The sequence below is a fragment of the Heterodontus francisci genome, unplaced genomic scaffold (assembly GCF_036365525.1).
Source record: "Heterodontus francisci isolate sHetFra1 unplaced genomic scaffold, sHetFra1.hap1 HAP1_SCAFFOLD_61, whole genome shotgun sequence".
Taxonomy (NCBI): domain Eukaryota; kingdom Metazoa; phylum Chordata; class Chondrichthyes; order Heterodontiformes; family Heterodontidae; genus Heterodontus; species Heterodontus francisci.
The window spans coordinates 7,479,938-7,495,235 of NW_027141441.1; the positions used below are offsets into that span (position 1 = coordinate 7,479,938).

At 47.1% G+C, this 15,298-nt stretch overlaps 1 non-coding gene across 1 annotated transcript; it reads left to right on the forward strand.

Annotated features, from left to right (window-relative positions):
- Positions 1 to 12,833: 12,833 nt before the first annotated feature.
- trnal-uag (transfer RNA leucine (anticodon UAG)) lies at positions 12,834 to 12,916 on the forward strand. The gene has a single exon. It is a non-coding gene; the product is annotated as a tRNA-Leu (tRNA).
- Positions 12,917 to 15,298: the final 2,382 nt, after the last annotated feature.

The window sequence follows — 15,298 nt, forward strand, 5'->3', positions numbered from 1 at the left end:
TGGAGTGCAGGTCTGCGAACATCTCTGGCAGCCACTGATTGATCGGCTGGATCTGGCTCTCCATGAGAGTCACCAATCTCTCAATGGAGGAAGCCAGACACACCCCCATCAGAGACAGTGCAGCACCCAAGGACTGGATGGACTCCTCCACCATCCTTGTTTGGGTACACAAAGCCTCTGGCAACTCTGCCAGATGTTACCTGACCTCTCGCTGCAGCTGCGGTATTTCCCGTGTTGCTGGTGACACCCGAGGCATGTCATCAGCCTGAGGCTCAGTGTGGGCCTGGCCTCCCACAGACCACCAACTGTCAGTGGCCTCGGCTGTCACAGCCTCCGTCAGTTGCCCAGGCCTGTCTGTGATGTGCTCATCAGTTTGCGTGAGCGTTTCTGTTCTGGTGGAGGGTGCAGGGGAATGATGTGATGGTGCACCACCTGAGGCTCCCTCCTCCTCCTCAGACGTGTCCGGCTGTCTCCCAGTCTCTCCAGCGCTTTGCTTTTGTCGTTCATCCGGGCCTTCATGAGAAAACAGGGACATTGAAGGGTTACGGTCTGCCCATCGTGACATTCCAACCACCCCTACTGTGCAGCTCCATTGATGCAGTGGTGAACAGATGAGCAGTGTGGCTCCTTTGCAGCGGATGCTCACTTGTGCCCCAGGAGATGTTCACTCACTCGCTTGGGTAGATGCCCCTGTCTCTCCATCAGCTATGGAGCTGCTGCTTTGCTGCCCTGCCTGTTCCATGGCCTCCTCCTCCATCGGGATGAGGACACGGAGATAAGGCACTCCACCGCCAGTCTTGACACGCTCTTTCCAATTGTGGGATGTCTTCTCCTGCAGACACAATGATGAACAAAGTTAGTCTCCCAGCGGGGACAAGCCCAACATCTCTGATGGTGATAGTCCAGCAGTCCATGATGTGGACACACATATGCCTCCTGCATGCGGCCCCTCTCGAGGGACAGTGTGAGGTTATATAATGACTGACGTGTCCCTCTCCTGCTGCCCGTCCCCAATACACATGACTGGGTGGTCACTCCCTTTCCACTAAACATTCCCTCTCACTCTGCCACATGCAATGTCCAAAGGGTCCAAAGTGTTTTGAGTTGTCGCCTGAGCAACCTGGATCAGGTCATTGACCCACTTCCTGCACTGGATCCATGTCCTGGGGGTGAACCCATGGCTGCTGACCTCACCTACTATCTCCAGCCAGCTTTGCTTGGTCTGGTGGACAGGTCTCCACCTCCCATCCCTGGGGAAGAGGATCTTGCACCCTTCTCTTGCCACCTGGAGGAGAACCTGCAGGGAGGCATCGCTAAACCGTGGCACCATGGTCACTGCAGGCTCGCATTCAGCTCCTTACCCATCAGGCAACAGAGGCAGCAGAACGGGTCCTGGGGCATCAGAGGCAGCAGAACTGGTCCTGGGACAGCAGATGGCTCTCAGGAAGACACTCCTTTAAACCAGGCAGCAGTGAATGCAGGGCTGGCAGCCCTTTAAATATGGTGCCTGCACCTGCCGTTCTTTCAGATGTCAGTGTCATCGGCACCTCATTCCCTACCTCTGGTCCTTGTTTACATAGGCCCCACGCCTCCCCTTCATTAATTTGTCGGCTGCTCCGTGATCGGAGTCGGTCGGCCACATTTCACTCGTGTGGTGACGACACCCGCTTCCGGTGCCTCTGCCGAGAGCCGCACCGTTAGTTTAAAATTCAGCCCATGGGGTCAAGAGTGGAAAATCTCCCCTCTGATTCTCTCTACTTAAGCTGATGGAGACACCAAATTAAAACTGATCAAACCAGGGATTGTATTCTGGTTCTTCAATCTAGTGTTCTCCCAACTGAGCTATTCCATCCTCACTGTGAGCTCATCTTCATTGGAGACAAATATAACCCCAGGCGGAATTTCCCCACCCGTTCATTCCTCACTTGAGGGGAATGGGACCCGACCAGATCGCGGAACTCAGATTATGTGAATGTTCTGCTCTTGATATCTTCATATTATTTTGCGTTTCAGCCACTTTTAATCAGGTTCACGGACAAATTCTTCTATCATCCCTTCTCCCACATTCTCTCTCTCTCATTCATTCTTTATTCCTCACAATCCAGAAAGGGTTAGGAATTAGAGCTCACCCCCAAACCCTCTGCACACAGACCTCTGTCTGTCACCCTGTTTGCTCCAAGATCCAAGGGACCAGTCAATAAATTACACTCTTTATAAACACAGTGTTGGACACAGAGTTAAATACACTGAAGTCTTTTGAAAAAAGTTCATCTTACGGGTTGTTACTGAGCCCACAGAGCAGGGCGAGCCCAGGCTCCAGCCCCAGCCCCAGCCTGTGCTGTGTTAGCTGATGCCACCTGGTGTGATACTGAGCCACATGGAGCAGGAAAGGGCCTGGTTGTATTCATGGCCTGTGTTGAGTTAACTGAACCCACCCAATGTTGTAGGAGCCACACAGAAAAGAATGGGCCCAGGCTCCTTCCTCAGCCTGAGGGATGATAGTTCATCTCACACGGTGTTGTACAGAGCCCCACACAGAACAGGAAAGTCCCAGGCTCCATCCCCGGCCTGTGGTATTTTACTTCATCACACCTGGTATGGTACGGAGCCCCCAGAGCAGGAAAGATCCAGCTTCCATCTCCAGCCTGTGCTGAATTAGCTGATCTGACCTGGTTGGCACTGAACCACAATCAGGGGAGGATGGGCCGAGGCTCCCTGGCCTGTGGTGTGTTAGTTATTCTCATTTGGTGAGGGACTGAGCTCTATATAGAGCAGGAAGGGCCTGTGCTCAGTGAGCTGATCTCACCTTGTGCCTTCCTGAGAACCACACACAGAGCAGGACAGGCTTAGGCCTCATCCCCGGCCTGTGCTCAATTAGCGGATCTCAGCCAAAAGATTTTGATAAGGTTCCACACAAGAGGCTTCTCTATAAGATTAAAGTCCCTGGTATCAGTGGTAATATATTGATCTGGATTGGGAACTGACTGGCACGATGTAGGCAGAAAGTAGTTACAGATGGATCTGGATCTGTTTGGAGACCAGTTACCAGTGGTGTCCCACAGGGATCGGTGTTGGGTCTGTTGCTCTTTATTATTTTTATTAATGATCTGGATGTAGGTGTAGGGGGCACCATCTGTAAATTTACAGATGATTTGAAGATCTGTGCGAGTGTTCAGACTGCAGACGATGCTCAACTGTTTCAGGCTGATCTTAATGTGTTGGGAGGTTGGGTTCAGGACTGGTAAATGATGTTTAATTTGGGTAAGTGCAGTGTTATTCATGTGGACAGGGCGAATGCTCAACATTCATACACCCTTCAGGGAAAAACATTAAAGCAGGTGGAGAAAGAAAATAATTTTGAGCAGAGATCTGGATGTTCTAGTGCACAGATCTCGAAAGGTACAGCAGCAATGCTGTGAAGTGATAGCTGGAGCAAATAGGGGGTTGGGCTGCATTCAGAGGATAATTGCATATAAGATGGTGCATATTCTTTCATGGGATGTGAGCGACACTGGCAAGGCCAGAATTTGTTACCCATCCCTAATTGTCCTTGACAAGATGGCGGTGAGCTGCCTTCTTGAATTGCTGCACTCCATGTGGTGTAGGTACACCCACAGTGCTGTTAGGAAGGGAGATCCAGGATTTTGACCCAACATCAGTGAATGAACAGCGATATTGTTGCAGATCAGATGGTGTGTGACTTGAAGGGGAACTTGCAGATGGTGGTGTTTCCATGCATCTGCAGCCCTTGTCCTTCAAGGTGGTGGAGGTCTTCGGTTTGGAAGGTGTTTTTGAAGGAGCCTTGGTGAGTTGCAGCAGTGCATCTGGTAGATGGGACAGACTACTGCCACTGTGCGTCAGTGGTGAAGGGAGTGAATGTTTAAGGTGGTGAATGGGGTGACAATCAAGGCAGCTGCTTTGTCCCGAACAGTGTCGAGTTTCTAGAGTATTGTTGGAGCTGCACTCATCCTGGCTTGTGCCTTGTAGATGGTGGACAAGTTTTGGAGAGTCAAAAATCACAAAATTATTACAGTGCAGAAGGAGGCTATTCGGCCCATTGTCTCTGCATAGAATCATTGAACATAGAAAGTTTACAGCACAGGAAGGCCAAAAATCGGGCAACCCAGCGGAATCCCATTGTCCAGCATTTGGACCGTAGCCCTGCAGGTTCAGGTACTTGAGGTGCACATCCAGACTCCTCTTAAATGAGTTGAGGGTTTCTGCCTCAACTACCCTTATAGGCAGTAAGTTTCAGACCCCTCGCACCCTCTGGGTGAAAAAACGGTTCCTCATCTCCCCTCTAATCGTTCAACGAATCACTTTAAATCTATGCCCCTTAGTCATTGACCTCCCTGCTAAGGTAAATAGACCCTTCCCATCCACTCTATCCAGACCCCTCACAATTTTATACATTTCAATCAAATCTCCCCTCAGCCTCCTCTATTCAACCCCAGCCGATCCAATCTTTCCTCATCGTTGCATTTTTCCAGAGCTGGCAATATCCTCGTAAATCTCCTCTGTAACCTCTCGAGTGCAATTACATCCTTTCTGTAATGAGGTGACCAGAACTGCACACAGAACTGAAGTTGTGGCCTAACTAATGATTGATACAGTTCCAACATAACCTCCCTGCTCTGATACTCTATACCTCGGCTAATAAAGGAAAGGATTCCATAAGCCTTCTCAACCAACTTATCAACCTGTCCTGCTACTTTCAGGGATCTGTGGACATTCACTTCAAGGTCCCTCACTTCCTCTAGACCTCTCAGTATTCACCCATTAATTGTGTATTCCTTTGCCGTGTTTGACCTCACCAAAGGCATCACCTCACACTTCTCCAAGTTGAATTCCATTTGCCACTTTTCTGCACACCTGACCAGTCCATTTTTCCAGCTCTCCAAATGAGCATTTCACCTCGTGCCGAGAGCTGAATTATTCATTGCAGAATTCTCACTGTCTGTTTTACCTTTGGTGCCACAGTATTTATATGAATGGTCCAGTTAAGCTTGTGTCTATGGTTACCCCCAGGATGTTGATGGTGGGGGGGATTCAGCGATGGTAATGCTGTTGAACGTCAAAGGGAGATGGTTACATTCTCTCTTGTTGGAGATGGTCATTGCCTGGTACTTATGTGGTGTGAATGTTACTTGCCACTTAGCAGGCCAAGCCTGAATGTTGTCCAGGTCTTGCTGCTTCTGGACACGGACTCCTTCAGTATCTGAGATGTCCGGAATTTGTCCTTTTATGAAACCTTGGTCAGGCCTCACTTGGAATATTGTATCCAGTCTTGGTCTCCTCACATGATGGGTGCTATTGAGGCTTTTGACAGGGTACAGAGGAGAGACATTAAACTAATTCCCAGTGTATGACATCTTCGTTATCAAGTTAGACTAAAAGAGTTGGAACCCTACACCTTAGAGAAACCTAGATTGAGGGGTGATCCAATTGAGGTTCATAAGTAATGAAGGGTCCAACTTAGCATGGGAGAGGAGTCATAATTGTATATTGTAAAAGGCCAGATGTCACCCGGATCACATTAAATTTCATTTTCAGCAACGGGTTAATGAACCAGGAGGGCTGAGTGGTTAAGGTGTTGGACTTAAAATCCAATGAATATATGTCTGTGTGTGTTCAAACCCCACTCCTGGTATCTGTGCCGGCCAAATGTTACTTGTTGTTTCCCTGACTTTTGCCTTGCACCATCATCTCTTCTGTCATTTAATCACTCCTGCCTTCCAACCGATCACAGCTTCCTATTATTTGCCCCAGCACCGTTCCTTGTCTCTGCACTTGCTTATAAGCTGGGAAACCTTGAACTTAATCTCCTCTGTCCCCTCACAATGACCTTCTCATCTTTCCTGAACTGTGGTTCCTCACAGGATCCGCTGCCTCTCCGACTCCCCTCCAGGGGAAACTGAAGGCCCTGAGCCTGGGTCTTGCTTTCTACGCTTGCTGGTTTTTGAGTCCTTGCATGTCTAGACTCCTCCAGGAAGGGCTTGCCATAATCTTCCAATCTTCCCTGGATAAGGGGATTGGAGAGTGGCAAATGACACCCTTATTCAAGAAAGGGTGCAAGGACAGTCCAAGCAACTCCATGCCAGTTAATTTAACATCAATGCTGGGTAAGGTTTCAGAAATGATAATCAGGGAAAATATCAATGGACATTTAGAGAGGTTTGAGTTAATTAAGGATATCCAGCATGGATTTGTAAAAGGCAGATCATGCTTCACTAATCTAATTGAATTTTTTGATGAAGGAGCAGAGAAGTTTGATGAAGGAAATGCAGTGGATGTTGTTTCTATGGATTTTACGAAAGCATTTGATAAGGTATCACATAAAAGGCTGGTTAACAAAATTGAGGCTCATGGAATAGGAGGGTCAGTGTCCAATTGGTTAAAAAATAGTATTAAGGGCAGAAACAAGCAAGTTGTAGTAAAAGGTTTCTTTTCAGACTAGGGGATGGTCGACGGTGGTGTTCCCCGAGGGTCAGTGCTGGAATCACTGCTTTTCTTGCTATGTATAAAATATGTGGATCTTGGAATAAGGAACAGAATCTCAAAATTTGCTGACAATACCAAACTTGGAGGTGAGGCAAACAGTGAGGATGATATGAACCGCCTGCAATAGGACATAGATAGGCTAGCAGAATGAGCAGAGAGGTGACGGATGGAATTTAATACTGTTAAGTGTGAGGTGATGCATTTTGACAGAAGGAATAGGGAGAGACAATGTATCCTTAATGGCACAGTTCTAAAGAGTGTTCAGGGACAGAGGGACCTGGAGATGCATGTGCATCGATCTTTGCAGGTAGCAGGGCATATTGAGAGAGTAGTAGTAAAATATATGGCATCTTGGGCTTTATACAAACATACAAGCATACGAACATATGAATTAGGAGCAGGAGTAGGCCACTGGGCCCTTCCAGCCTGCTCCGCCATTCAATAATTTCATAGCTGAACTGATGACCCACATTTCCAGCTACCCCTGACCACCCCCTTGCTTATCAAGAATCTATCTACATCTGCCTTAAAAATATTCAAAGACTCTGCTTCCACTGCGTTTTGAGGAAGAGAACTGCAAAGACTCACAACCCTCTAAGAGAAAAAAATTCTCCTCATCTCTGTCTTAAATGGGCGACCCCATATTTTTAAACAGTGACCCCTAATTTTAGATTCTCCCACAAGAGGAAACATCCTTTGTACATCCACCCTGTCAAGACCCTCAGGATCTTATGTGTTTCAATCAAGTTGCCTCTTACTCTTCTAAAATCTGGTGGATACAAGCCAAGCCTGTCCAATTTTTCCTTGTAAGACAGCCCACCATTCCAGGTATTTGTCCAGTAAACCTTCTCTGAACTGCCTCCAATGCATTCACATCCTTCCTTAAATAAGGAGACCAGTTCTGTAGACAGTACTCCAGATGTGGTCTTACCAATGCCCTGTATAGCTGAAGCATAACCTCCCTACTTTTGTATTCAATTCCCCTCACGATAAACACGAGCATTCTATTAGCTTTCCTAATTACGTGCTGTACCTGCATACTAACCTTGTGCGATTCATACACGAGGACACCCAGATCCCTCTGCATCTCAGGGCTCTGCAATCTCTCACCATTTAGATAATATGCTTCTTTTTTATTCTTCCCGCCAAAGTGGACAATTTCACACTTTCCCACATTTTACTCCATTTGCCAGGTTGTTGCCCACTCACTAAACCGATCTACATCTCTTTGTAGCCCCCTTATAAGAACATAAGAAATAGGAGCAGGAGTAGGCCATTCAGTCCCCAAAGCCTGCCCCACCATTTCATAAGATCAGGGATGATTTGCCCCAGACCTCAACTCCTCTTTCGTGCCAGCTCCTCATAGCCCTCAACTCCCCAATATTTCAAAAATCTATCTGCCTCCTCTTTAAATGCTTTCAGTGATTTAGCCTCCACAACTCTCTGGGTAGAGAATTCCAGACATTCACTACCCTCTGAGAGAAGAAATTCCTTTGCATCTCAGTTTTAAATGACTGTCCCCTTATTCTGTAACTATGTCACCTAGTTTGAGATTCCCCCACTAGTGGAAACATCTACCCTGTCAAGCCCCCTCAGAATCTTTTACATTTCAATAAGATCACCCTTATTCTTCTAAACTTTAATGTATAAAGGCCTAACTTGTTAGCCATTCTTGATAAGTCAACCCCTTTCTCCCAGGAATCAGCTGAGTGAATCTCTTTTGACTGTATCCAATGCCAATATATCCTTTCTTAAATACGGGGACCAAAACTGTACACAGCACTCCAGGTGTGGCCTCACCAACACCCTGTACAGCTTTAACAAGACTTCCCTATTTTTAAACTCCAGCCCCCTAGCAATAAAGGCCAACATTCCATTTGCCCTCTTAATTACTTGCTGCACCTGCATGCTAACTTTTTGTGTTTCAATCACAAGAACACCCAGATCCCTCTTTTTTGGAGTCTCTGTCTATTTATATAATAGTCTGCATTTTGATTCTTCCTACCAAAGTATATTACCTCACACTTTCCTACATTAAACTCCATCTGCCAAGTTTTTGCCCACTCACTCAACCTATCTATATCCCCTCGGAGATTCCTTATGTCTTCATGACAACATGCCCTACCTATTTTTGTATCATCAGCAAATTTGGATATATTACACTCTGCCCCCTCCTCCATGTCATTAATATAGATAGTAAATAATTGAACCCCAAGCACTGATCCTTGTGGCACTCCACCAGTCACATCCTGCCAATGAGAAAATGGCCCATTTATGCCTACTCTTTGTTTCAAGGAATTGGTAACTCGTGTGTGCATCATCAGTTCAGGAAGTGATGTCATACAGTATGTGACAGAGTAGGAGATGGGATGATCCCCGGTAAGATGTGCCTGTAATACTCTCCTGTAAATTGTATATAGTATTGTCAGTCTTCAATAAAAAAGTCAAATTATTTGTTGGCGTTGATCAGTGTGTGATTGGTAAGTCTGTGTGATGAACAGGGGTTGGCAACATGTCTGTACATGGACACCAGTGTCCACGTTAAAACAGTTCGGTCCGTGACTGATAATTTCAGGGATGAGAAATTTCCCATTGGCTTCTTCTTCCAGACCAGTCTGACTTTCAATCAAATCGCAGCCGTCAGTTTCACAGCTGACAGGTCCTGAGAGCAGAGACAACGTTTCAGAACCTCGGACAAGTTCGGAGCTTTCCGGCAGTTCTGATTTCATTTAAAAGCCCTCCAGAAAAACCCGAGCTTGTCCGAGTTTCGGAAGTACTGTCTCTGCTCAAAGCACCTGTCAGCTGTGAAACTGACGGCTGCGATTTTTAAAAAAAGACTAACCATAAAGCTGAGAGTTCTCGCTCTCTGCAACTGTCAGAGAGAGGGAGAGAGAGAGAGGAGAGTAAGAGGGAAAGAGGAGACCGGGGGTGGGTGTCGGCAGAGAGAGGGGCAGAGAGAGAAAGGACAACCTGAAAGGTTTACCCCGTATCCTTAGATTATGACCCCTGGTTCTGGACTCACACCCAAATCCCATGAACGAATAAAAAAAGTCACAACTGTGATTGGCTCTTGTAGCAGACTCTGGTTAACAGACAATATTCGGAGCGCCGGCCCCAGACTGTTTAACACTGACTGAGCTGAGAAAATACAACTCACCCCCGAGAATCCGCAGCACAGACCGAGCGGAGGGGAAAACTTGTCCTGGGAACTCTACATTCAGGGAACAGTTTGTCCTGTGAATATGCAGATGTGAATATTGTGGAAGAGAGATTGTATTAAAGGGGAGGGCGGGTTAGTCTGAAGCCACTGTGTTTGTGGGTCCGCTCTCATCGCCGGATTTCAGAGTCATTCTTGTGTAAAATCAAATGATCTTCCAGTCAAAGAACCGCCCTGCTCCCTGCTCAGCCCCAAAGTGGGAATTCGGGATCATTTTTTTTAATTTCAAGATTTCAGTTGAAAAGTAGAGAACATGTCAGCAGGGGGTGAGAGAGGGCGGTCAGTGCAGCAATAAAACCAGGTTAAATGGAAAATGGAGTCCTCAATCCTAGTGAAAGCTTTTCAACAGCAAACATACTGGAGTGAGAGACAGGAAAGATCTAGTCTTGAAGTCTGGAGTCTCTGAATTTCAATGGAATTGTAGAGTTTGTGAGGAGAGAGAAACACAGAGAGACAGCAGGAGCCGAGAGTTGACAGCAGCTTGTCTCCGCCCCGTCCTCTCTCTGCCTTGAAGTTGCTCTGTGCCACCATCACCGGCTTCATTTCTGACCCAGTTCACACTGACAGTGAGAATTTGTGCAGAGTCCCGGACATGACCGATAGTGCAGCAGCCCAAACGGCTCCTCCAGCCGCCGCCGCCGCCCAAGTCAAGACCCCCAAGAAGAAGAAGGCGGCTCCCCGGAACAAGCCAGCCTGTCTCCCGTTGGGCGAACAGATCCTCAAGATTGTGCCGGCTTTCAGCGATCGCAAGGGGATGTCCCTGGCCGCCATAAAGAAGGCTCTGGGTAGCAGCGGTGTCGATGTGGAGAAGCTCAGGACCCAGATCAAGCAAAGTATCAAGAGGAATGTGAACAAAGGCTCCCTGGTGCAGAGCAAGGGACAGGGAGCCTCCGGCTCCTTAAAAAATCAGCAAGAAGGAAAACCCAGGGAAAAGTGGGAAAGAAGGTGAAGAAACTAGCAGACAAGAAATCTTTAGTGAAGAAACCAGCAGACAAGAAATCTTTAGTGAAGAAACCAGCAACCAAGAAATCTTTAGCGAAGACACCGGCAGCCAAGAAATCTTTAGTGAAGAAACCAGCAGATAAGAAATCTTTAGTGAAGAAACCAGCAGACAAGAAATCTTTCATGAAGAAACTAGCAGACAAGAAATATTTCATGAAGAAGCCAGCAGCCAAGAAATCTTTAGTGAAGAAACCAGCAGACAAGAAATCTTTAGTGAAGAAACCAGCAGCTAAGAAATCTTTAGTGAAGACACCAGTAGACAAGAAATCTTTAGTGAAGAAATCAGCAGCCAAGAAATCTTTAGTGAAGAAACCAGCAGACAATAAATCCTTCGTTAGAAACCAGCAGACAAGAAATCATTGGTGAAGAAACCAGCAGCCAAGAAAGTGACAACAAAGGAAGTAACAGCCAAGAAAACGAGCAGCAAGGCGGCGGCAACGCCAAATAAGGCGGTGAAGAAAGCAGTGCTTCAGAAAAAGTCTCCTGCGAGGAAGGTCAAAAAAGGTACGAGTGCGGCGGGCGGAAAGGCGCTGAAGAAAGTGCAGACATGGAAGAGCAAGGTCAAGCCGAAAGCAGCGAAGCCTCAGAAAGCAGGGTCTGGAAAGAAGTGAAAGAGCACGGGAAACTTGGAAACATCTGAACACAAAGGCTCTTCTCAGAGCCACCCACATCTCTCAGGAAAGAGCTGATCCCCTGATCAAATGATCCCTGTCCCGGCCCCGCCTGCAGATTCCACATGGAAATGATTTGGAGTAAATCCAGGATCCCTGGTGACTCGCTGACATCCCCTCCACCCAGCCCTTTCCCCACTCTCTGTAATAAAACAGAAGGATGTCCGGCCCTCACTCTAACTGGAGATGTGTTCGGTGTAGTCTCAGTTCACAAATTCAGGGGGAGAGTCCTGAAAGGCAGCTCGGTCACTCTGACTGAAACCGCCAGTTCCCCGGGGTTGCAGACCCTGACACTGCGGGGAGAGAATCCCCGACTCTATCCCGCCGCCGGGGGAAACAGACAGCTCTGTGTCCGGAGAATAGGGAGGGCCGGGGAGAAGGCACATATTAAAGCGCTGCAATGGACTCAGCTCCTGTGTGTGCACAACTCTCACTGATTCCGTCCTCTGGGAACAGTGCGGTCTAAACAGATCAGGTTAGGAGAGAGACACACAGCCCGAGAATGGCCTCTTCCTTCCTGCATTTACTCTGTTCCGGGAGCAGATTCTCATTGAGAAGCGGCGCTCAGATCACTGGAGAGAAAAAAAAAAACACAATTCAAACTGTCCAAATGAAAAACAGAGAATTAACCCGGACACTTCCATTATTAAATTAATTCATCAGCTCCGAACCAGTTCCCGTTAATGTACCGGGATAATCTCGGGATTTATCAAATCGAAGGCAGCGGGATTTATTAAATTGTTGATTCTGACACCCTGTCGTTCAGTTCTTCACTTAACTAGAGGGGGAGATGTGTGAGCAGAGAAACAGAGCGAAATCCAGAGAGGGAACTGAAAACACACCTGGACAGATGTGAAACAGGTCAATCCACTGTTACAATAACTCCATCACTGATTCCCTCCTGACAGTAACCAATCCTTTCACAGAGACAGTGGGTGGCTCTGAAAAGAGCCTTTGGTTTCTGAGATGACATTTTGGCCGCTTTACTTTTTCTGGGAGCTCGAGTGCTGGTTTTCTTGGGCAGCAGCACGGCCTGGATATGAGGCAGCACCCCGCCCTGAGCGATAGTCACCCCTCCCAGCAGCTTTTTGAGCTCCTCGTCGTTGCGGACGGCCAGCTGCAGGTGTCTGGGGATGATGCGGGTCTTCTTGTTGTCCCGGGCCGCGTAACCGGCCAGCTCGAGGATTTCAGCGGTCAGATACTCGAGCACAGCAGCCAGATAGACCGGGGCTCCAGCACCCACACGCTCAGCACAGTTGCCCTTTCTCAGGAGCCTGTGAACACGGCCCACCGGGAACTGCAGTCCAGTCCGGGAGGAGCGAGACTTGGCCTTGGCCCGAGCTTTCCCGCTGGTCTTTCCTCTTCCAGACATTTCCACAATCTCACAAATACTTTCACAAAGAATGAATAATTTCCTTAACATTAATGATAGCCAGTAGGCGGTCAGGATGGCCGAGCGGTTTAAGGCGCTGCGTTTAGGTCGCAGTCTCTATTGGAGGCGTGGGTTCGAATCCCACTTCTAACACCTTGCGTTTTGACTGCACTGGAGGCGTTTGGGAGCAGCGGTGAAGAGCAAAGAGAGAACAGGAAAGAACATGGACAAGCAAAATAACAATGGACCCAAAGATGTTGCATCAAAACATTCGAGTCAGAGGCAACCAAGCAAACAGCAGGGCACATAAAAGATCAAAAAGTAACCTTTGTATCGGGGTGGAAGATGTTGCCAATATCCTTAATGAATACATTACTGTCTTCTCAAATGAGGGGGTGATGCAGATATTGTTATGAAGGAGGAGGAGTGTGAAGTATTGGACGTGATAACCAAAGGAGAGAGGAAGTCTTAATGGGATGAGCATCCTTGAATGTGGATAAATCACCAGGACCAGATGAAATGTACCGCAGGCTGTTGAATGAAGCCAGGGAAGAAATAGTGGAAGGTCTGACCATCGTTTTCCAGAGGATTGGAGGTCTTGTAACGTTGCAATAAAAGCAAAATACCACGCAGATCAAGCATGGCTGAGCCTTGAGAGTAGAGAAACAGGGCTGAATTCCCTGAACCAGTGCTACAGCTTTCAGAATAGAAGGAGCCTATACAAACCTGATGGGTTCCACTTAAACAAAAGAGCTGGAGGTGTTGACAGTCAGAACAGATAAAATGTGGAGGAGTGTTTGAAGCAGATTCTGTGTGGTTACTGTCGTTGTACTATGGAGTTATTTCAAGGAGGTGATTCTGAATGTAATGGATAAACGTGGACCCACCCAAGGCAAAGGTCACTGAAAGTGGCAACGCAGGTGGATAAGGTAGTCAAGAAGGCATACGGCATGCTTGCCTTCATCGGTCGGGGTATAGAGTATTAAAATCGGCAAGTCATGTTGCAGCTGTACAGAACCTTAGTTAGGCCACACTGAGAATATTGCGTGCAATTCTGGTCGCCACACTACCAGAAGGACGTGGAGGCTTTGGAGAGGGTACAGAGGAGGTTTACCAGGATGTTGCCTGGTCTGGAGGGCATTAGCTATGAGGAGAGGTTGGAAAAACTCAGATTGTTTTCACTGGAACGACGGAGGTGGAGGGGCGACATGATAGAGGTTTACAAAGTTATGAGCGGCATGGACAGAGTGGATAGTCAGAAGCTTTTTCCCAGGGTGGAAGAGTCAGTTACTAAGGGACATAGGTTTAAGGTGCGAGGGGCAAAGTTTAGAGGGGATATGCGAGGCACGTTTTTTACACAGAGGGTGGTGAGTGCCTGGAACTTGCTGCCAGGGGAGGTGGTGGAAGCAGATACGATAGCGACGTTTAAGAGACATCTTGACAAATACATGAATAGGAAGGGAATAGAGGGATATAGGCCACGGAAGTGCAGAAGGTGTTAGTTTAGGCAGGCATCAAGATCGGCGCAGGCTTGGAGGGCCGAATGGCCTGTTCCTGTGCTGTACTGTTCTTTGTTCTTTGTTCTAAGCTTCCCTGTGGTCCAGCCTGGTTGAATGGAACTGAAGCAAACAAATCATCCAGAAGTGGAAAAGAAATATAAGGCCATGAAAGCACATAATTCAGATGGATGCAATACCAGATGGTATGGCAAGAGTGTAAAACAGCAACAGACTGGTGAATAAAACTTTCCCATTGAATAAGACAAGAGAAGAGAAGGGTAATAATAGTGTCAGAGGTGAGTTGTGACACTATTCACATTCCACCTTGATCTGAATAGGACTGTTGAATGGAGTGATTGAGAAGAATAGAGGAGAAATGAAAAGAAAGGAGAAATAAACAAAAGGTCTTTTGATTTTAGAATGCTTGTTTTTGGAAATGACAGACTGTAAAGTGTGTGTGTCAGAAGATATAGAGCGAAGTTGGGTGTGACAAGATCACAGGAAAGTTGTGCCCTGAGACAAGGTGTGTGTTGACAGGAAAGCTGCTTTCTTTTGCACAAAATGTAATTTATTCATATAATTTGTGCAATTACATTGCTAAGCAGTTCAATTTTAATATTACATAAGGTACAATACAGATCAGTTTCCTTCAATAAAGTACATGAGGTATCTCACTATCCCTGCCTGCACAGGTTATATTTACAGTATTTACATTACACATCAAACATTCTCTGGTGCAAACAGCCCGAGCGGTTTTACACAGGTTCCAGCCTCTCGCTGTCCCAGGGCCTTAGTCTGTCGCCTTTCTATTGAGACTCCATGGTGGCTTCCCCAAGCTTTAATGCCGTCCCACAGCACATAGTCTTGAATGTTGGAATGTGCCAGTCTGCAACACTCGGTCATGGACAGCTCTTTGCACTGGAATACCTGTCCCACGGCCGGGCTCGTTCTCAATAGAGATCATTTCAAATGAACATTTCCTAAATCCGTGCTTTCTCTCTCGCAATAAGGAGAACAGGATGTCTGGCAGATTCAG